The 23482-nt window shown below is 44.9% G+C and overlaps 1 long non-coding RNA gene and 1 other non-coding gene across 2 annotated transcripts in view; both read left to right on the forward strand.

Moving 5' to 3' along the window:
• LOC120638585 overlaps window positions 1-23482 on the forward strand; it is a 314790-nt gene that overhangs the window by 15403 nt on the left and 275905 nt on the right. The gene's annotated exons all lie outside the window — the stretch shown is intronic.
• On the forward strand, window positions 21965-22102 carry LOC114816406. Its single transcript, XR_003764177.1, has one exon. It is a non-coding gene; the product is annotated as a small nucleolar RNA SNORA7 (small nucleolar RNA).

Genomic DNA, 23482 nt, shown 5'->3' on the forward strand with positions numbered 1-23482 from the left:
TCAGTTACCTCATCTGGAAAATGGGGATTAAGACTGTGAAGTCCTATATGGGAGAGGGACAGTGTCCAACCCATTCATTCATTCAATAGTATTTATTGAGCGCTTACTATGTGCAGAGCACTGTACTAAGCGCTTGGGATGAACAAGTCGGCAACAGATAGAGACAGTCCCTGCCGTTTGACGGGCTTACAGTCTAATCGGGGGAGACGGACAGACAAGAGCAATGGCAATAAACAGCGTCAAGGGGAAGAACATCTCGTAAAACCGATGGCAACTAAATAGAATCGAGGCGATGTACAATTCATTAACAAAATAAATAGGGTAACGAAAATATATACAGTTGAGCGGACGAGTACAGTGCTGTGGGGATGGGAAGGGAGAGGTGGAGGAGCAGAGGGAAAAGGGGAAAATGAGGCTTTAGCTGTGGAGAGGTAAAGGGGGGATGGCAGAGGGAGTAGAGGGGGAAGAGGAGCTCAGTCTGGGAACGCCTCTTGGAGGAGGTGATTTTTAAGTAGGGTTTTGAAGAGGGAAAGAGAATCAGTTTGGCGGAGGTGAGGAGGGAGGGCGTTCCAGGACCGCGGGAGGATGTGACCCAGGGGTCGACGGCGGGATAGGTGAGACCGAGGGACGGTGAGGAGGTGGGCGGTAGAAAGAGAGAAGGGAGGAGAGGTAGGAAGGGGCAAGGTGATGGAGAGCCTTGAAGCCTAGAGTGAGGAGTTTTTGTTTGGAGCGGAGGTCGATAGGCAACCACTGGAGTTGTTTAAGAAGGGGAGTGACATGCCCAGATTGTTTCTGCAGGAAGATGAGCTGGGCAGCGGAGTGAAGAATAGACCGGAGCGGGGTGAGAGAGAAGGAAGGGAGGTCAGAGAGAAGGCTGACACAGTAGTCTAGCCGGGATATAACGAGAGCCCGTAATAGTAAGGTAGCCGTTTGGGTGGAGAGGAAAGGGCGGATCTTGGCGATATTGTAGAGGTGAAACCGGCAGGTCTTGGTAACGGATAGGATGTGTGGGGTGAACGAGAGGGACGAGTCAAGGATGACACCGAGATTGCGGGCCTGAGAGACGGGAAGGATGGTCGTGCCATCCACGGTGATAGAGAAGTCTGGGAGAGGACGAGTTTGGGAGGGAAGATGAGGAGCTCAGTCTTGCTCATGTTGAGTTTTAGGTGGCGGGCCGACATCCAGGTGGAGACGTCCTAGATGCAGGAGGAGATGCGAGCCTGAAGGGAGGGGGAGAGGACAGGGGCGGAGATGTAGATCTGCGTGTCATCTGCGTAGAGATGGTAGTCAAAGCCGTGAGAGCGAATGAGTTCACCGAGGGAGTGAGTGTAAATGGAGAACAGAAGAGGGCCAAGAACTGACCCTTGAGGAACTCCAACAGTTAAAGGATGGGAGGGGGAGGAGGCTCCAGCGAAGGAGACCGAGAATGATCGGCCAGAGAGGTAAGAGGAGAACCAGGAGAGGACGATTTGCATGTATCTACCCCAGCACTTAGAATGGTGACTGACACATAGTAAGAGCTTAACGAATACCATAGTGTGTGTGTGTGTGTGTGTGTGTGTGTGTGTGTGTGTGTGTTTGAACCTGGATTCAAACCAAAACACAATCAGTAAATCAATGGTATTTGCTGAGTACTTACTCTGTGAATAACACTGAACTAAACACTTGGGAGAGTACAATATAATCAAGCTGGAAGAAACAATCCCTGTCCACTTACACTAGAATTTACAGTCTACACAGCCCACCAGATGTTGTCTCTGCAGCAAAAATGGATAAACAAAGATTTCCGGGAGCAAGCCCAAGAGCTCCGTTCTGTATTTTTAGACCATGCTAAGGTACTTGAGAAAGCAGCATGCCTAATAGAAAGAGCTCAGGGCCTGGGAGTTGGAGGACCTACGTTCTAATTCTGCCTCAGTTTGGGCATATCACTTACCTTTTCCGTGCCTCAGTTTCCTCACCTATAAAATAGGAATTCAGTAATGCTTCTGTCTCCTACTTAGACTGACCTGATTATCTTGTATCTTCCCCAGCACTTAGTAGTGCTTGGCACACAGTAAACACCTAACAAAAATCACAGTTTTTTTAACAAATAACATCAGTATCAGTTCTAATGCCAGTTCTGCCAGTTGTCTGCTGTGCACTTTGGGCAGGTCACTCATCTTCTCAGTGCCTCAGTTTCCTCATCTGTAAAATGGGGATTCAATTCTTATTCTCCTTCCTACTTAGACTGGAAGCCCCATGTGGGACAGGAACTGTGTCCAATGTGATTAACTTGTATCTACCCCAGTGCTTTGAACAATGCCTGACATATAGTAAACTCTTAACAGATATCACTGATTATTATTGTTCTTGCTATTATTTTTATTATTCTCCATCTCCCCACTTGAGCTCCAGTAAGCAAGTTTGACTGCTCTGAGCTCTCCACCAAGATCCTTAGGCTACTCTACCATGGTGTGGTTTTATTGAGTCAGAGTTGAAGGTACCCATTTGTCAAGTGAGGTAGGCTAGTCTAAAGAAGTCAACATAATAATCAGGAAGACTTAGTGAACCACAGGCTTAAACAGTTGGGATTATGCAGCAACAGCAAACAAACCAGCCTGTTAGCCACCAGTTAGGAGCTTGCCCTTCTTGAGGAGAGACTTTAAGGAAGTTGGGACACCAAGAAGCAGATTGGAACATCATGAAAATGATTCTGTTGTCCTCTCCCAAATGCAGAGTAGAGTGCTCTGCACAAATTAAGCACCCATAAATACCAAGGATTGATGGGCTAACAAGCAAAGGTATCAATATATCAGTTATCAATGTATTAATTTGAAGAGCAGCATGGCTTAGTGGAAAGAGTAGAGGCCAGGGGATCAGAGCACCTCGGTTCTAATTCCAGCTCTGCCACTTGCCTGCTGTGTGACCTGACCTTAAGCAAGTCACTAAACTTCTCAGTGACTCAGTTGCCTCATCTGAAAATTGAGCATTCAATTCCTATTTTCTCTCCTATTTAGACTGTGGGACAGGGACTGTGTCCAACCTGATTCACTTGCATCTTCCCCAGTGCTTAGAACAGTGTTTAGCACATAGTAAGTGCTTAACAGATACCACAATCAACGCGGCAAAGAGAACTCTCTACCTACACCTAATGTGAGAATTATAATTGCAGTACTTGTTAAGTGCTTATTATGTGCTGAGCACTGTTCTAAACTCTGGGGCAGATACAAATTAATGGGATTGGACATTGCCCCTGTCCCACATGGGACTCACACTCTTCTTCCCACTTTACAGATGAGGTAACTGAGGCACAGAGAAGAAAAGTGACTTGCCCAAGGTCACATAGCAGACATATGGTGGATCTGGGTTTAGAATCCAGGACCTTCTGACTCCCAGGCCCATGCTTTATCCACTAAGCTACACTGGAATATTGCTCTCATATAGATCTTTCCAGCCACACCTGCGTGCATGGTAAAGATCTAATTGTCAGGAAAATCTTGGAAATCAGGGTTAGAAATATGTGGGGGGTAGTTAAGGATGCTTTTGAGAGTAAAGACGCTTTTGAGGTAGATTACCTTCACTACTTTGGTTTTCATTTTCTCATTACAGAAACACAGCTTTTAAATCCCAAATCAGTAGACCAAGCAATGCAAAGGAATGGTTTCTTAGAATTTTATTACTTGTTGAACAGAATCTTCCTTGTAATTTTCTTCTTATTTGTCATTTCATAACACTCAGTTACATGTAGTCATAACAACATCAGAATTAGCCTACCAAATGGGTCATTATTCAGTTGAATGGGAAAATAAGTGAAGACACATGCAGTCGCAGTTCACTTTCTTTTTTATTATTTTGCATGTAAAACACTGGAAATCAAAGACCTTATTTGAAATGTTGTCTTTTTCAGTCATCCACTCATGGAAATGACTGAGAACAAGAAAACCCCAAAAAATAGTGAGAAGAAGGAGCAGGTTATAAGATGTGAAATTAATGTACCACGTCAATACGCTGTTCCCTGCTTCTGGAAAATGGATTCTTTGTTCATCAGAAGGATCATTTAGGGTAGAGAAGCAAAATCAGGAATTTCCTCTGTGGTACATGACTATCAGGGGTCGTGATGACTTTTATGTTCCATCCTTTATCCTTCAGAATAGTGAGACAGCTGAAAAAGTGTTTAGTATGCAATAAAGTCTCTATTATAGGGAATTTCAGAGTGAGTCAGGAGGCAGGGGACTTCAAGGGGACAGGACTAAAAAGTCAGAGAGAGAGAGAGAGAGAAAGAGGAAAAGAAAAAGAGAAAGAAAGAGAGAGAAGATTGGGTTTATAAGAATATAAAAATTGCCATTATTAGGTTAGGTCCAATGGTCCACGCATCCCAGTAATTAGGGCTGGATAATTAAAGTAATTAACTTTTGTAATTAGGGCTGGATTTATATTTCTGCCCTTGCTTGTTTTATCTCGTCTATCTCATTGCCAGCCCTTCACCCCCACATTCTGCCTCTGCCTTGGAACTCCCTCCCCATTCATATCTAATAGACTACCATTCTCCCCACCTTCAAAGTCTTATTACAATCACATCTCCTCCAAGAGGCCTTCCCCAACTAAGTCCTCATTTCCCCTACTCCCTGTCCTTTCTGCATCACCCATGCACTTGGATTCACCTCACCCTCAGCCCCACAACACTTATGAGCATAATTCATTGTAATGTCTATCTCCCATTATAGAGTGTAAGCTCTTTGGGAGCAGGGAAGAGCATTTAGAACAATGTTTGACACATAGTAAGCGCTTAATAAATACCATAATAATAATATGTCTGCCAAATATGTTGTAAACTCCTCAGTGATTAGCACAGCATAGTAAGTGCTCAATAACTAAGAGGGGTTGATTGATTATCTCTCCTCTTAGCATTCTCAACCGAGTCTGTTTATTGATTATTAAAGTTGTTTCTTTTTACCAAGTTTCACCTTAACTAAAATGGAATGAGAAGAAAGGAAGGGAATGCAGATAAGATAGAATTAATGACCAGGCTTTGCAATGAAGCCCAACATGTTATACTGAGGAGGAGGAACAGTGATTCTTGCATTGATACTAATAATAATGCTGGTATCTGTTAAGCACTTACTATGTGCAGAGCACTCTTCTACTACTCACTATACGAACTTACTCGCTTCACCTCGATCTCACGACTGCGAGGTCCTTCTAGGATGGGAAAGTATCTGCCAGGGTGACTCCCTGTAGAAAGACCACAGGTCTGGAAGTTAAACGACCTAGGTTCTACTCTCTGCTTTACCATTTGCCTGCGGGGTGACCTAAGACAAGTCACTTAACTTCTCTATGCCTCAGTTTCCTTATCTGTAAAATAGAGATTCAATACCTGTTCTTCCTCTCTGATAAACTGTGATCCTTGTGTGGGTCAGGACCTGTCTACCCTGATTATCTTGTATATACCATAGTGCTTAGTACAGTGCTTGGCACATAGTAAGTGCTTAGCAAATATTATTATTATTGTTATCATAAATAGATTTTTCTGTAGAGAATTCTGGGATTTTTTTCTTACGAATGACATATCACAAATTAAGGATTGGCTTGTGTTGCCATGACCAGTATTTTGGGAGTTATGTAAGACTGCTTATAAATCTGAATTTGTGTTCCTGACAGAAGCTCGTTTATCTGATTGGTAAATGAAAATAATAATAATAACAATAATTGCAATAATAATAATAATAATAATAATGTAGTTCTTTGCACACAGTAAGCGCTTAACAAATACCACCATTATTATGTGCCTCGCACTGTTCTAAGCTCTGGGGTAGACATAAGGTATTCAGGTTGTCCCACATAGGGCTTAGTCTTAGTCCCCATTTTACAGATGAGGCAACTGAGGCACAGAGAAGTGAAGTGACTTGCCCAGGGTCACACAGCCGACAGGTAGCAGAGCTGGGATAGTTGTTAAACACTTACTTCGTACTAAGCACTGGGGGTAGATACAAGATAACCAGGTTGGAAAAGTCCCTGTCCCCAGTAGGGCTCACACAATTTAAAGTCTAAATTTTCTTCCGTCCTTTAGCCCTACTCTCAGCTCTGTTGCCCCCGAAAAGGCAATCCTTAAAGTCAAGGCCATTTGGTAACGGGGTAACTCCACAGACCAAAACTCCATACCCTAATTACCTTTGCCTGATGACCAAATTGACGTCCTCCACACCACCCTCTCTGCTGAACTCAACTCTCATCTGCTCCCCTATCCCTCTTGCTCACCTATTCCTTCATTGCCTTTATACCCACAGCCCTGAATCACATCCACAGTCCACTTCCTTCACTCATGTGCCCAAGCCACAGGGCACTGCTGGTGGGAATTCCTGTAACAAGCCAAACATGTCCACCTCAAGTTCATCCTTGTCAGTCCTCTATCCTCTCCTCTGCCCGAGAATATTTTTTCTCCATCCTTATTGACTCTTATGCCTATTGCCCTCACCACCTGTTGCAGACATTTGATTTCCTCTTCAAACGCCTGTCCCCCTGCTTCCCCTATCTCTTCCCCTATTTTTCGAGATGCAGCATGGCTTAGTGGAAAGAGCACAGGCTTGGGAGTCAGAGGTTGTGGTTCTAATCCTGGCTCCACCACTTAGCTGTGTGACCTTGGCCAAGTCACTTCACTTCTCTATGCTTCAGTTAGCTCATCTGTAGAATGAGGATTAAGACTGTGATCCCCACGTGGGACATTCTGATTACCTTGTATCTCCCCCAGCACTTAGAACAGTGCTTGGCACATAGTAAGTGCTTAACAAATACCATTATTATTATTATTATTACTGAGGAAATTTAAACCCTCCGGAGTGATCTCCCTAAAATCTTCCCTGCTCCTCTCCAGTCCCTCCCTCCTTCTGCCCTTTTTTTCAACTCCCCCATCTTTCCCAGCAGTATCTCAAGAGATCTCTTGCCTTATCTCAATCGATCTCTTGCCTTCGCTCAAAATCCAGCCCCTCCACCTGCACATCTGACCCCATCCCTTCGCACCTTATTAAAATATTTGTCCCCTCCCTTCTTTTCTCTCCCTGACTATGATCCTCAACAATTTGCCCTCCAGTGGCTTCTCTCGCACTGCTTTCAAACATGTTCATAATAATTAATTATGGTACCTGTTAAGCTCTTACTTTGTGCCAAGCACTGTTCTAAGCCCGGGGGTAGGTACAAGTTAATCAGGTGGGACAAAGTCCCTGTCTCACATGGGGCTCACACTCTTAATCCCCATTTTAATAATAATAATAATAATGATAATCATGTTTTTGTAAAGTGCTTACTATGTGCAGAGCACTGTTCTCAGTGCTGGGGTAGACACAGGGTAATCAGATTGTCCCACGTGGGGCTCACATTTTTTAATTTCCATTATTACAGATGAGGTAACTGAGGCACAGAGAAGTTAAGTGACTTGCCCAAGGTCACACAGCAGACAACTGGTGGAGCCGGGATTAGAACCCACGATCTTGGACTCCCAAGCCCAGGCTCTTTCCACTAAGCCACGCTGCTTCTATTTTACAGATGAGGTAACTGATGCCCAGAGAAGTTAAGTGACTTGCCCAAGGGTACACAGCAGACATGTGGCAGAGCTGGGATTAGAACCCATGACTTTCTGACTCCCAGGCCCATGTTCTATTCACAAATCCATGCTGCTTCCTCAAGTTGGGATGGGGGGTGGGGGGATTGTATTAGCTGGCTGACCTCTATGATCAGTGCTCCATGGTGTCACAGAAGTCATCTGCAATTTTCCACCTCCTTGTCCAACTGACACCCACAGACGCAGACACACAAGGAAAGATAGAAATTATAAAAACTGCAAAAAACCCATAATAATAATAATGATAATAATGATAGTAGTTGTTAAACACTTACTATGTGCCAAGCACTGTTCTAAGCACTGGGGTTGATACAAGATAATCAGGATGTCCCACATGGAGCTCACAGTCTTAATCCCCATTTTACAGATAAGGTAAATGAGGCACAGAGAAGTTAAGTGGCTTGCCTAAGATCACACAGCTGAGAAGCGGCAGATCCAGGATTAGAACCCACTCAATAGTATTTATTGAGCACTTACTATGTGCAGAGCACTGTACTAAGCGCTTGGAATAAACAAGTCGGCAACAGATAGAGACAGTCCCTGCCGTTTGACGGGCTTACAGTCTAATCGGGGCAGACGGACAGACAAGAACAATGGCAATAAATAGAGTCAAGGGGAAGAACATCTCGTAAAAACAATGGCAACTAAATAGAATCAAGGCGATGTACATTTCATTAACAAAATAAATAGGGTAATGGAAATATATATAGTTGAGCGGACAAGTACAGTGCTGAGGGGATGGGAAGGGAGAGGGGGAGGAGCAGAGGAAAAGGGGGAAAAGAGGGTTAAACTGCGGAGAGGTGAAGGGGGGGTGGTAGAGGGAGTAGAGGGAGAAGAGGAGCTCAGTCTGGGAAGGCTTCTTGGAGGAAGTGAGTTTTAAGTAGGATTTTGAAGAGGGGAAGAGCAAGCCTGTGCTCTTTCCACAGAGCCATGCTGCTTCCGGCAAAGCTAACATAATTTATGAATAAGGGAACCATTTTCAGGTAGTAATTGTGGCATTTGTTAGGCACTTACTATGTGCCCAGCACCATTCTAACAATGGGGTAGGAGCGATATAATCAAACGGCACACAGTTCCTGTTGCACATAGATATCTCATTGTGAGGGGGAGGGAGAATGGATATTTAATCCCTATATCAGAGATGTGGAAGCTGAGGCACAAAGCTAAATGCCTCGCCTAAGGTCGCACTGAAATCAAGTGGCAAAGGCAGGATTAGAAATTAATTAATTAATGTTGGTATTTGTTAAGCACTTACTATGTGCCGAGCACCGTTCTAAGCGCTGGGGTAGAACAAGGGAATCAGGTTATCCCACGGGGGGCTCACAGTCTTAATCCCTATTTTACAGATGAGGTAACTGAGGCACTGAGAAGTTAAGTGACTTGCCCAAAGTCACACAGCTGACAAGTGGCCGAGCAGGGATTCGAACCTATGACCTCTGCCTCCAAAGCCCGTGCTCTTTCCACTGAGCCACGCTGCTTCTCTTAGGTCCTCAGATCGCCAACCTTCCATTCCTGGGTTCTATCCGTTAGGCTTCCCTAAAAGTCAGTTCAGACTCCAACAGGCACAGAAAATGTCTGGATGGAATGAAATGGTCCCTTCATTCCTGTCCAGAAGGGCAGGGCCTTTGGGTAACAGCTGGGGCCAGTCTCCTTGGCTTCTGGGGCCTCAGCAGGCTACTACTCTACACAGTAAGTACTCAATAAATATGATTGAATTGAATGAATGGAGAAAGAGCAGGCCAGACCAGATGGTGCTGCTGCTTCTTCTCAGGCCCAGCCGGACGTCTTTAACGTAAGTAATAGTGGTAGTAATAATAATAATGTTGGTATCTGTTAAGCCCTTACTATCTGCCGAGCACTGTTCTAAGCACTGGGGTAGATAAAGGGTAATCCTGTTGTTCCATGTGAGGCTCACAGTTAATCCCCATTTTACAGATGAGGTAACTGAAGCACCGAGAAGATAAGCGACTTGCCCTAAGTCACACAGCTGATGGGTGGCGGAGCCGGGAATTAGAATCCATGACCTCTGACTCCTAAACCCGGGCTCTTTCCATTGAGCCACACTGTATTTATCAAGCAGCTATTCTGTGCAAAGTGCCATATTAAGCACTGGGATAAAGTAGTTGGATGAGAATTGTCCATGGTCTCTGTCCCTTAAATGGCTCACAATCTAAGAATAAGAGAGGAGGGAATAGCAACAGACACATAAGGAAAGATGAAACACTCAGAGCATGAAAAGCATATACAAGATAGAGGAGAAGCAGGGTGGCTTAGGGTGGCTAAGTGACTTAGTGGAAAGAGCATGAGCTTGGGAGTCAGAGGTCGTGGGTTCTAATCCTGGCTCCTCCACTCATCAGCTGTGTGACCTTGGGCAAGTCACTTCACTTCTCTGGGACTCAGTCACTTCATCTGTAAAATGGGGATTAAGTCTGTGAGTTCCACGTGGGACAACCTGATGACCTTGTATCTACCCCAGCGCTTAGAAGAGTGCTTAGCACATAGTAGTGCTTAACAAATACCGTCATTATTATTATTACTATTATAATGAAGACAATAGAGAAGCAGCGTGGCTCAGTGGAAAGAGCACGGACTTTGGAGTCAGAGTCATAGGTTCGAATCCCTGCTCGGCCACTTGTCAGCTGTGTGACTTTGGGCAAGTCACTTAACTTCTCAGTGCCTCAGTTACCTCATCTGTAAAATGGGGATTAAGATTGTGAGCCCCCAGTGGGACAACCTGGTTCCCCTGTGTCTACCCCAGCGCTTAGAACAGTGCTTGGCACATAGTAAGCGCTTAACAAATACCAACATTATTAATAAATGCAAGAAGATGAATAGGGCATTATGGCTACAGGATCAGTGTTTCTGGCTCCCCATGTTTCAGAGTTCAACAGACATAGCAGTCATAGAAGTAACCACAGCTACAGCTACAGACTTAAATACCTCTTCATTCATTCATTCACTCAATAGTATTTATTGAGCGCTTACTATGTGCAGAGTGTACAATTCGGCAACAGATAGAGACCATCCCTGCCCAATAATGTCCTCACAGTCTAAATGGGGGAGACAGACAGCAAAGCAAAACAGAACAAAACAAAACAAGCAGTCTAGCGCAAACATCAAGATACATAGAATCATAGAGATATACATATCTTCTCCCTCCTACTTAGATGGAGATTCCCATGTGGGACAGGGACTGTGACCAACCTCATTACCTTCTATGTCAGTGCTTAATACAATACTTTTAATCAATCAATCAATCACATTTATTCAGTGCTCCCTGTGTGCAGAGCGCTGTACTAAGCACTTGGGAAAAGAATATAACAGGGTTGGTAGGTAAGTACTTGGCAATCACTCAATCAACCAGTGGCATTTAGTGAGCACTTACTGTGTGCAAACCACTATACTAAGCACTTAGGAGAGTACAGTTCAACAGAGAAGGTGGGCACATTCCCTTTCCATAAGGAGTTTACAGTCTAAAGGGAGAGGCAGACATTGATATTAATAAATAAAGTATGGATATGTAAGAGCTGTGGGGCGGAGGGTGGAATGAGTATCAAGTGCTTAAAGGGAAATAATATTAATAATAATTATGGTATTTGTTAAGAGCTTACTATGTGCCAAGCACTGTTCTAAGCACTGGAGTAGATATAAGGTAATCAGGCCGTCCCATGTGGGGCTCACAGTCTTAATCTCCATTTTACAGATGAGGTAACTGAGGCACAGAGAAGTTAAGCGGCTTGCCCAAGGTTGCACAGCGACAAGTGGAGGAGCCAGGATTAGAACCCACATCCTCTGACTCCCAAGCCCACGGTCTTTCCACTAAGCCACGCTGCTCCTCTAATGTACCCCTTCTCCCTCGCCCCCCCATACACATACTGACTTTCTGACTCCCAGGCCCGTGCTCTATCCACTACGCCATGAAGCCCTTAACAAATACCATAATCATCATCACAAGAGTAACATGTGGGTAAAATCCCCAGACAGAATTACATTTGTTTTTTCCTTACAAGGGTTCTGAGGTTTACCCAGAGCTAAACAGGTTTCTGATAACCTGTCAGGTTTCTGCACTTGAAAGGAATATCAGCCAATCAATCAGTGGTATTTATGAGTACTTATTGGGTGTGAAGCACTGTACTTACAGCCTGAGAAAGTACATACAAGGGCAGTAGTAGATGCGATCCTTACCCTCAAGGAGCTTTCAGTCTACAGGGAGAGACAGACATTAAGATAGATCAGGGATAGCAGAAATAGTAGAGTATAAAAACTTTTATCTAAGTATTGTGTGTGTGCTGGGGGGTACCACAGTGCTTAAGGCAACACAACTGCCAAGTTTATAATTGATGCACAGGAGAGGGCAGACCTGCTAGTCTCACCTTCACAATATCACCAAGATCCTCCTTTTCCTCTCCATCCAAACTGCTATCAACCTCCGCACGAAACAAAAGCTTCTCACTCTTGGCTACAAGGCTCTCCATCACCTTGCCCCTTCCTACTTTTCCTCCCTTCTCTCTTTCTACTGCCCACCCCGCATGCTCCACTCCTCTGTCGCACACCTCCTCACCATGCCCCGTTCTCGCCTATCCCACTGTCTACCCCTGGGCCACGTCCTCCCACTTTCCTGGAATGCCCTCCCTCCTCACCTCGGCCAAACTAATTCTCTTCCCCTCTTCAAAGCCCTATGTAGATCTCACCTCCTCCAAGAGGCCTTCCCAGACTGAGTTTCCCCTTTTCCCTCTGCTCCCTCTGCTGCCCCTCTACCCTCCCCTTCACCTCCCCTCAGCTAAGCCCCTTTTCCCCCCCTTTCCCTCTACTCCCCCTCTCCCTTTCCCTCCTCTTCAGCACTGTGCTTCTCCGCTCATTTGTATATATTTTTTATTACCCTATTTATTTTGTTAATGAGATGTACATCACCTTGATTCTATTTATTGCTATTGTTTTTGTCCATCTGTCTCCCCTGATTAGACTATAAGCCCGACTGTATCTCTTGCCGATTTGTACATTCTAAGGGCTTAGTACAGTGCTCTGCACATAGTAAGCGCTCAATAAATACTATTGAATGAATGAATGAGTGAATGTGGAAATAAAGGCCTTAATCTTGGAAGGCCTCTTGGAGGAGATGTGATTTTAAGAGGGTTTTAAAGGTGGGGAGGGTGGATTCTCAAATATGAACGGTGGTGGTGGGAAACTAGGGGAAGTTCCAGGCCCGAGGGAGAACGTGGACAAGAGGTCATTTGTGGGTTAGATGCGATCAGGTACAGAGAGTAGGTTGGTGTGAGAAGAGTGGAGTGTGCAAACTGGATTGTGGTAAGATTAGGTAGGAGGGAGAGAGCTGATTAAATGCCTTAAAGCCAATGGTAAGAAGTTTGTGTTTGATGCGCACTAGGTGGGTAAACACTGGAGGTTTTTGAGGAGTGGAAAGGTATTGACTAAACTGCTTTTCAGAAAACGATCCTGGCAGCAGAGTGAAGTATGGATTAGAGAGGGGAGGGATGAGATTCAGGTACAGTGTAACAGAGATGGAAGATATATTACCTTCCCACAGTAAGCTTACAGCCTAGAGGGAGAGACGAACATTAATATAAATAAATTATGGGCACGTGCCACATAAGAGCTGTGGGGTTTAACTGAACTGTTAAACTAAGTAGTGGGACTTAGAGTGGGGAGTCTCTAGGCTCTTCACCCTTGATGGGAAGCATCATGGCCTAGTGGATAGAGCCTGGACCTCGGAGTCAGAGGACGTGGGTTCTAATCCTAGCTCTGCCTCTTACCTGCTATGGGACCTAGGGCAAGACACTTCACCTCTCTGTGTCTCAGTTCCCTCATCTGTGAACTAGGGATTCAGTGCCTCTTCTCCCTCTTACTTAGACTATGAGCACCATGTGAGATCAGATTATCTTGTATCTACCCCAGATCTTAGTTCAGTGCTTGGCATATAGTAAATGCTTATGAAATATAATAATAATAGTTACTATTATTATTAATAATAAATGGTTACTATTATTATCAGTCTCTGATCACAAATTACCACAGCTTCCCCAGGGCTTGAGTATAGTGAAGGTAGGCCTCTGTCCCTATTTTCCTGGTGGGATGAAGTAAAGGGAGTCTGGAAACCACATAGTAATACACTCCCTGGATCTCCCCATTCCAGCCCCGCAGAGGCTGGGGTTTTTATCCTATTTCTGAAACTGCTTGGCTGAGCCAGAAGAAAGACTAAACTGACAACTGCAGGGTGGGACCTAAAGCGAGTAGGGTCTGGAAAAAGAGGGAGAACAGAGGTGGGAGAGAAGGAGAGACAGGGATGGAGATTGGAAAAGAGGGAGAAGGAAGAGGAAAATACCAAAAGGAAGAAAAAGAAGTAGGAAAGAGGAATAATGAAGAGGGAGAGGTGCAGAAAAAAGATAGGAACAGGAGGAGAAGAGGGTGTTCTGTCTGCAGTGTCATCTCCACTGAGTTTGGTCACCATCTGGACCAGCCAAGCAGCAGGGGTTGAGGACAGTCTGACCCAGGATGGGTTGGCTGGGGTGGGCACCATTTTATTATTCAGGAGCAGGAGCAGCAGAAGCAGCAAATGGTCTCATGAGGCTTTTGGAGCTGCTGTTCCCCAGATTGGATAACTACATCCATCCTGGAGCAGCCCATCCTGCCCAGTGCAGTCCAGGGTCTGCGTTGCGCTCCGTTGACTTTTGAGGTAACTCGCCGTCTGGGAAGCAGGGGCAGAGTCAACATCCTGGCTCCGCTTCCAGCCACCGTCCATTGTCTGGGGATGGCAGGGTGGGCAGCCATGAGGGTAGAGCCAGTGGTTCCACTGCTAATGCCAACTCCATTAGGACAGTGGCCCATCGTTCCCCCAGGGAGCTGGCATTACCAGTGGCCAATAGCTCTGTTAGTAGTTCGGCTTGGAAGCTGCTTGAATTACTCCTAGCAATAATGTCAAGCATGGGATTGGCAAGCAATGTTTATTTCTTTGGCAGTGGCAGGGGAAGTTAGAATGCATGTGGTTGCTGAAGATATCAGGTGTGTTAAACCGGAAGGAGAGAACTGGGGTGGCGGTGATGGAAGCTGGAGAGGAGGAGGTGATTGGAAGATCAGAGTGAGGAGGAGTGAGGAGTGATGATAACTGGCATAGTTAATGATGTAAAAGGATTTTTTTTCATTCTCCCTTGGAATAATTTTCAACATTCTACTTCAAACTCTTCAGTGTCTCTGATTTGGTCAATCAGTCGAGGGTTTTGATTTCAGCTTACTGTGTGCAGAACTCTGGACTAAGCACTTGGGAGAGTACAGTGGTACAGAACCTTCCACTGCAGTGTTCAACCTCCCTTGGAAGGCCATCAAGTGAAACCAAGTGTTTCGATTTTCAAAATAAGTTTTGTAGGCGCTGCATGCTTTTCATGTTTTGTCTTTTTCAGTAGCTTCCTAACCAAATACTTAAGGCCTTCATTTCTCCCGTTCACCCTCCCTTCTATGTTTCCTCTGCACTTGGATCTGTACCCCTTAAGAAGCAACCCCAGCCCCTCGGCACTTAAATACATATCCCTTATATTCTCCTATCAGTAATTTGTTTTAATGTCTGTCTCTTCCTTTACTCTGTGAGCACCCTGTTGGCAGGGACCGTGTCTACCAGCATGGCCTAGTGGAAAGAGCACGAGCCCAGGAGTCAGAGGACTTGGATTCTAATCCCAGCTCTGCCAGTTGCCTGCTGTGTGACCCTGGTCGAGTCATTTACCTTCTCTGTGCCTCGGTTTTCTCATCTGTAAAGTGGGGATTCACTGCCTGTTGTCCCTCCCATTTAATAATATAATAATAATAATAATAATGATAATGTTGGTATTTGTTAAGCACTTACTATGTGCCAAGCACTGTTCTAAGTGCTGGGGTAATGATAATAATAATAATGTTGGTATTTATTAAGCACTTACTATGTGCAGAGCACTGTTCTAAGCGCTGGGGTAGATACAGGGTGATTAGGTTGTCCCATGTGAGGCTTACAATTAATCCCCATTTTTTACAGATGAGGTAACAAGCACAGAGAAGTTAAGTGACTTGCCCACAGACACATAGGTGAGAAGTGGCAGAGCTGGGATTCAAACCCATTACCTCTGACTCCCAAGCCCGTGTTCTTTCCTCTGTGCCACCCTGAGACTGTGAGCCTCATGTGGGACAGGGAATGTGTCCAATCTGATTATCTTCTTTCAACCTCTGCATAGTTCACTCAATCATTCACTCATTCATTGGTATTTATTGAGCGCTTTCTGTATGCAGAGTACTGTACTAAGTATTTGGGACAATACAATTCAATATGGTTGTATTGGCAATACGACATTAAACAGACACATTCCCTGTCCACAACGAGCTTACAGTCTAGAGGATGGGAGTCAGACATCAATACAAATAAATAAATTGCAGATATGTACATAAGTGCTGTGGGGCTGAGCAGGGGTGGGAAGAACAAAGGGAACAAGTCAAGGTGACACAGAACTGTGTGGGAGAGGAGGAAAGGGGAGCTTAGCCTGGGAAGGCCTCTTGGAGGAGATGTGCCTTCAGTAAGGCTTTGAAGCAGGGGAGAGTCTGTCGGATTTGAAGAGGGAGTGCATTCCAGCCTAGAGGTAGGATGTGGGCCAGGGGTCTGTGGGAAGACAGGTGAGATTGAGGCACAATGACAAGGTTGCACCAGAGGAGAGAAGTGTGCGGGTTGGGTTGTAGAAGGAGAGTAGTGAGGTGAGGTAGGAGGCGGCAGGATAGTGGAATGCTTTAAAGCCATTGGAGAGGAGGCTTTTTGGATGCGTAGGTGGTTGGGCAACCAATAGAGCTTTATGAGGAGCAGGGTGATATTTCCTGAATGTGTTTGTAGACAAATGATCCAAGCAGCAGAGTAAAGTATGGACTGGAATGGGGAGAGACAGGAGGCTGGAAGGTCAGCAAGGAGGCTGATGCAGTAATCCAGGGAGGATAGGACTTGGTAGCAGTTTGGGTGGAAAGAAAAGGGCAGATTTTAACAATGTTGTGATGGTGGGACTGACAGGATTTAGTGATGGATTGAACACGTGGGTTGAATGAGACAGAGGACTAAAGGATAATGTCAAGATTACGGGCTGGTGAGACAGGAAGGATGGTGGTGTTCTACAAGCAGAGGAAAGTCAGGGAAGGGGCAGGGTTTGGGTGGAAAAATTAGGAGTTGTGGTTTGGCCATGTTAAGCTTGAGGTGACAGGAGGACATCCAAGTAGAGATGTCTTGAAGGCAAGAGGAAATGAGAGGCAGCAGAGAGGGAGAGAGATCAGGGCTGGAGATGTCAATTTGGGTATCATCTGCATAGTAGTTGAAGTGCTTGGCAGATAGTAAGCATTAATTTTCATTCATTCAATCATATTAATTAATTATTAATTCATTAATCATATTTATTGAGCACTTACTGTGTGCAAATCACTCTACTGAACGATTGGAAGAGTAATAATAAACGGACACATTCCCTGTCCACAGCTTACAGCCTAGAGTATGAGCTTACAATTCCATTATTAGTGTTATTATTATTATTGTATTTTCTCTCCCAAGCACCTAGTACCGTGCTCGGCACACAAAAAGCACTCAATAAACACCACTGATTGGTTGATTGAATGATTCTGTTCCTTTTCATGCACCGCTACTCCAGCTCCACTAATAGCTCACTCGAAAAATCACTTAACTTCTTTGATATATATTTGCTTGCTAACTCCCAAAATAACGCATTCCCAGCTTCACATCCAGTTTGCTTTCATTTTATATCTGGGTTTGATTCTGTTGAAAGAAACACCAAAGATAGAAGAGTCCTCAGCTGGTGCGAAATTGACGCTTGATGGTAAGACTGGATTTCTGTGTGTGTGGATATTTTCGAGTGAGAAATCTCTTGCACGCTTGGTCCACGAAAGTATAGTAGTAAATCTTCTCTGGCCCTCAGCCATTTGGGTGAGTGTTATTTTTTTGTATATATTGGTTAAGTGTTTACTATGTGCCAGTCACTGTTCTAAGCACTGGGGTAGATACAAGCTAATCATGTTGGACACAGTCCCTGTCCCACATGGGGCTCACAGTCTGAATCCCCATTTTACAGATGAGGTAACTGAGGAATAGGGAAGTGAAGTAACTTGCCCAAAGTTACAGAGCAGAAGAGTGGCGAAACTGGGATCAGAACCCAGGTCTCCTTCTGACTCCCATGCCTGTGCTGTTTCCACTAATAATTATGGTACTTGTTAAGCTCTTACTATGTGCAGGACACTGTACTAAGCACTGGGGTGGATACAAGCAAAGCGAATTGGACACAGTCCCTGTCCCACTTAGGGCTCAGAATCTCAATCCCCACTGTACAGATGAGGTAACTGAGGCACAGAGAAGTGAAGTGACTTAGCCAAGGTCACACAGAAGGCAAGTGGCAGAGTTGGATTAGAACCCATGACCTTCTGACTCTCAGGCCCATTCTCTATCCACTAGGCCATGCTGCTTCTCTAAACATGCTTTTTCTTCACTAGACAATACCGCTTCTGAACATTGCTCACAAATCAGTAATAGTAGTTGAGAAGCAGTGTGGGTCAGTGGCAAGAGCCCGGGCTTGGTAGTCAGAGGTCATGGGTTTTAATTCTGGCCCTGCTGCTTGTCAGCTATGTGACCTTGGGCAAGTCACTTCATTTCTCTGTGCCTCAGTTACCTCATCTGTAAAATGGGGATGAAGACTGTGAGCCCTATGTGGGACAACCTGATTACCTTGTATCTACCCCAGCACTTAGAACAGTGCTCGGCACGTAGTAAGTTCTTAACAAATACCGTTATTATTATTAGTAGTACTAAGAGTAAGAGTAGTAAGAGTATTTGTTAGGTGCTATAGTAAGTGCTGAAAGAATACACAGGTGGGAATTAGTTGCAGTCCCTATCCCTTGAAGGGGCTCGCAATCTAGTAATAAAATGGGGGAGAGGCCTGGCGACAGATACATAAGGAGGGATGAAACAAAACACTAAAGAAATGTAAAGACAAAATGAAAGCTCAGTAGGGTGCTGTGGCAGGAGGAGCAGAATTTCAGAGTTCTCTTGGCTCAAAGGCCACAGACACAACCACTGTTAGAGTGACTGAAACAGCAGCAGTCTCCACAAACTTCCCAAATTACGGTAGAGGAGTCACCAGGCCGAGGCTGCTCTTCTCTGTCCTCCGGGATGGTGGAAGGCAGAGGATGGAGGTCCCAGGGTGATGCAGAGGAGGGCCAGCATGGCGGCCATTCATTCATTTCATCCTTGCATTTATTCAGTCATATTTATTAAGTGCTTACTGTGTGCAGAACACTGTTGTTGGCACTTGGGAAAGTACTATGCAGCAATTAACAGTGACACAGCGAGCCCACAACGAACTCACAGTCTAGAGGGAGTCTACTCTCCTTCTAGCCAGACGTCCTCCTGTTAGACTCCCTCTGTCAGATATAGGAGAGGGCCAAGGGCCCTGGGAGCAGAGATGGAAGGTTGAGAGGAGTTGCAGGGCCATAAGGTGGGGAGAGTGGCACAACGAATGCGCGGAGGAGGCTTACATCCATGTGACTGGTAGTGCACAGGCATACTGGGAGCAGGGAGCCACAGTGGGGTGTGGCAGGCCGTGGGAGGAGTCGGGTCTGGTGGCACCAGGGGATGGGGAGGAAAGGGGGTGTCCTACCCCTGGGTGGAATTTTTTTTGGGGGGTTTTTATGGTATTTGTTAAGTGCTTACTATTTGCCAGGCACAGTTCTAAGCACTGGGGTAGATACAAGCTAGTCAGATTGGACACATCTCCCCCAAGAGGCCTTCCCTGACTAAGCCCCATTTTTCCTCCTCTCCCACTCCCTTCCCCATCACCCTGACTGCCTCCCTTTGCTCTCCCCCCCATTCCAGCTCCATAGCACTTATGTATATATTTGTCAATTTATTTATTTGTATTATTGTCTCCCCGCCTCTAGACTGTGAGGTCATTGTGGGCAGGAATTGTTGTCGTTTATTGTTGTATTGTACTTTCCCAAGCCTTGGTACAGTGCTCTGCACTCATTAAATACTTAATATATATGATTGAATGAAGGCGTTCACAGTCATAATCCCCATTTTACAGATGAGGTGACTGAGGCCCAGAGAAGAGAAGCGACTTGCCCAAGGTCACACAGCAGACACGTGGTGGATCTGGGACTGGAACCCTGAACCCTCTGACTCCTAGGCCCATGCTCTATCCACAAGGCCGTGCTCTATCCAACAGTTGAGGGTTGTTTTGCAGAAATCTGAGCTGTCTGTACAAAAAGGAAACCAGGGATGTGGGCTACCACTCATTTTCTTCCTGGATCCACAGGAAAGGATTTAAGCCTGGCATCTCTACAGAAACAAAAATTAAAAATTGGAGAAGAAAGTGTTCCCATCATAGTTAGGGGAGCATATGACAGTTTTAGTTATTTAAAATCCATTCCGATTAAAGCATCACAAAGACAAGTTGACAGTGCCTTGCCAAGAGCAGGCGTGGGTGAGATGCAATGGAAGACTCTCAGAATGGGGTATCCGCACATGGGTAAGGCCACAGCGGATCTGGAAAGCAAAATATTTATGATTTTGGAAATGTCTTTGTGTATAGAGGGGTTTCCAAAAGGAAGAATAGCAAAGTGGTTCTATCCTATTCCATCTCGATTACTGCATCAGCCTCTTTGCTGACCTCCCTGCCTCCAGTCTCACCCCACTCCAGACCATCCTCACTCTGCTGCCCTGATCATTTTTCTACAAAAAAGTTCAGGCTGTCTCCCCACTACTCAGGAAATTCTGGTGGTTTCCACCTCCACATCACACAGAAACTCCTCAACATTGGCTTTAAAGCACTCAATCACCTTGCCACTTCCTGTCTCACCTCACTATTCTCCTGCTACAACCAAGCCCACACTTTGCTCCTTTAATGCTAATCTTCTCACTCATCTATCTCAATCTCGTCTATCTCACCACCTACCTCTCCCCATGTCCTCCTCTGGCCTGGGATTCCCTCCCTCCTCACATCCTACAGACAATTACCCTCCTCCACTTCAAAGCCTTACTGAAGGCACATCTCCTCCAAGAGGCCTTCCCTGACTAAGCCCCCCTTTCCTCTTCTCCCACTCCCTTCTGCTTCGCTCTGACTCGCTCCCTTTACTCATCCCCACTCCCAGCCCCACAGCACTTATATACATATCTGTGATTGATTTATATTAATGTCTGTCTCCCCCTCTAGACTGTAAGCTCTTTGTGGGCAGGGAATGTGTATGTTTATTGTTATACCATACTCTCCCAAGTGCTTAGTACAGTATCCTGCACATTATAAGCTCTCAATAAATACGTTTGACTGATTGACTAACTGAACATAGCTAAGTGTCAAGAGCTTGGGTCTGAGTGACAGAGTATCTGAGTTCTAATTCCTACTTTGTCACTTGCTTGCTGAGTCATCTTAAACAAGTCACTACCCTGGTCTCTGTGCCTCATTTTCCTCCACTGTAAAATGGGGTTTGAATACCTGCTCTCCCTCCTACTTAGATTGTGATATACTTACCTTGTATATCTACTGCAGCGCTTAGTACAGTGCTTGGCACATAGTAAGCATTTAACAAATACCACAATTATTATTATTAAAAAGAAACTGTCATCCTACACATTCACACCAACTCCCAGCGGTTGTGTTTTCTTTCAATTCTCTAATAACACAGTTACCTTTTTTTTGTTTTAGGGGAACTTGTGTTATGGGATAAATACATATGTATACATATACTACAATGCAAGGTTTCTGGCTTTTAGGAGTTTACAATCCAATGAAGAACATAAACTGACTTAAACAATCTACCCATAGTGGGTAGTCCCCCAGTGCCTGTAAGCTCCTTGTGGGCAGGGAATGTGTCTGCCAACGCTATTGTATTCTATTCTCTTAACTGCTAAATACAGTGCTCTTTATGTACTTAATAAGCTCTCAAGAAGTGATAATAATAATAATTATGCCATTTGTTGAGTGCTTACTATGTCCCAGGCAGGACTGGGGTGGATACAAGCAAATAGGGTTGGACACAGTCCCTGTCCCACATGGGGCTCACAGTCTACCACTGATGATTATGATGAGGAGGAGGAAGAACCAAAAATGGAGCAAAGGAGTAGCAAAAACACATCAGAATGAAGTAGCTGAAATAACTGAATACATAATTCAGTATACTGCATATAATAAGGGCTGAATAAATACCACTTACTGATTGATATGTGTATACATAAATGCAGAAGATGGGAATAATTCACAAATGCTTAAGACGGCTGTTGGGTTGGTATGGGACTGCTTGGGATGGTGGGAATCAGGGAAGATCCTTTGGAGAAGATGGCAGAGGGTATTGAGCATGAGTAGAGTAGCATGCCACCCCTCAGTGTCGCACTTGGAGAGTTTCCAGTACTCTACCAGTCTTGACTACGGGAGGGAGAGGCAAGCAGAGGCATATCCATTCCATTCCTAGCTTGGGCAATGGCTAACTAGTGGAAGGTAATCTGCTACAAGTCAAAACTCACCAGTACTGGGCAGCAGCGGAATGGGAGAGAGTCAAGGGTGGAGACTCAGGATTACTGTGCAGAAAGAGGCGATGGTAAACCACTTCCATATTTTTACCAAGAAAACTCTATGGGTGCACTACCAGAACAATTGCACATGGAGGTGGGGCTTTCTGGGAGAGATGTGTCCATGGCGTCGCTATGGGTCAGACATGACTTGACAGCATAAGACAACCCTAAGAATAGCATGACTAACATGCTCTCCCCCACTTCAAAGCCTTAGTGAAGGCACATCTCCTCCAAGAATCCTTCCCTGACTAAGCCTTCCTCTCATCCTTTTGTGCCGCTCTTACTTGCTCCCAGTGTAAGAATTAACGGGCACATTTCCTCCCCACAACGAGCTTATGGTCTAGAGTGGGAAACATAATAATATAAATGTACATAAATGCTGTGGGGCTGAGATGGGGAATGAATAAAGGGAGCAAGTCAGTGCGACACAGAATGGAGTGGAAGAGGAGGAAAGGAGGGCTTAGGGAAGGCCTCTTGGAGGAGATTGATCGATAAGGGGCTGTTTACTATTTGGAGAGAACTGACGAAGAAAAGCCGTAAGCAACTGCAAACAGTGCAGCTACATGCTTCGCATCTGAGGCTCATTTTTCCATCGGCTTCACCTTCTCAGGGCCGTATTTCCTGTCAATTTTCAGGAAACCAGGAAAAACTCCTGGCTGCTGTCCTCATCTTATCTTGTGCATTGCACACATGAACCCCCCACACATATTATGTTATTACTTTTCACTTCCTGTGTTTTAATTAAAACAGAAATGACATTTTTAATCTACCACTTTTCGAGGCTTGGAATTATGGCAAATGATTATCCCCTGAAATGCGTGATGGCGTGTAAAACCCAATACAAAATTGAACTCCACAGTGTCACTTTTTAAGTTAGCTGTTAGAGCAAACCCTCATTAAAGTGAACAATCCTCTCTCTATGCAGGATCCTAAGTAATGGGAAATGGAACTAATTGACGAGGAATCTGATTTTTAACATAGCAAAGACCGCTCTTTGGAATATGGTTTGCATTTCTTCAAGAAGGTCACCTCCAAGTCTGGTGCTCTTTCAGTTTGTAGCCCTGTAGACTGTAAGATGGTCTCTAGACTATAAGTTCGTTGTGGGCAGGGATGTATCTGTTTACTGCTCTATTGTACTTTCCCGAGTGCTTAGAATAGTGCTCTGCATATAGTAAGTGATCAAAAAATGTGATTGATTGATTGACTAGCCCTTCGTGGAATGACCATTCTGTGGCTCAGAGGTGATTCATAGCCAGGGTTTGGGTTTGTCATTGGCAGTTTTCTACTATCCCCTTGATGCCACTATTTAAACCTTGCATGTC

This window comes from Ornithorhynchus anatinus, chromosome 1 (genome assembly GCF_004115215.2).
Source record: "Ornithorhynchus anatinus isolate Pmale09 chromosome 1, mOrnAna1.pri.v4, whole genome shotgun sequence".
NCBI lineage: Eukaryota > Metazoa > Chordata > Mammalia > Monotremata > Ornithorhynchidae > Ornithorhynchus > Ornithorhynchus anatinus.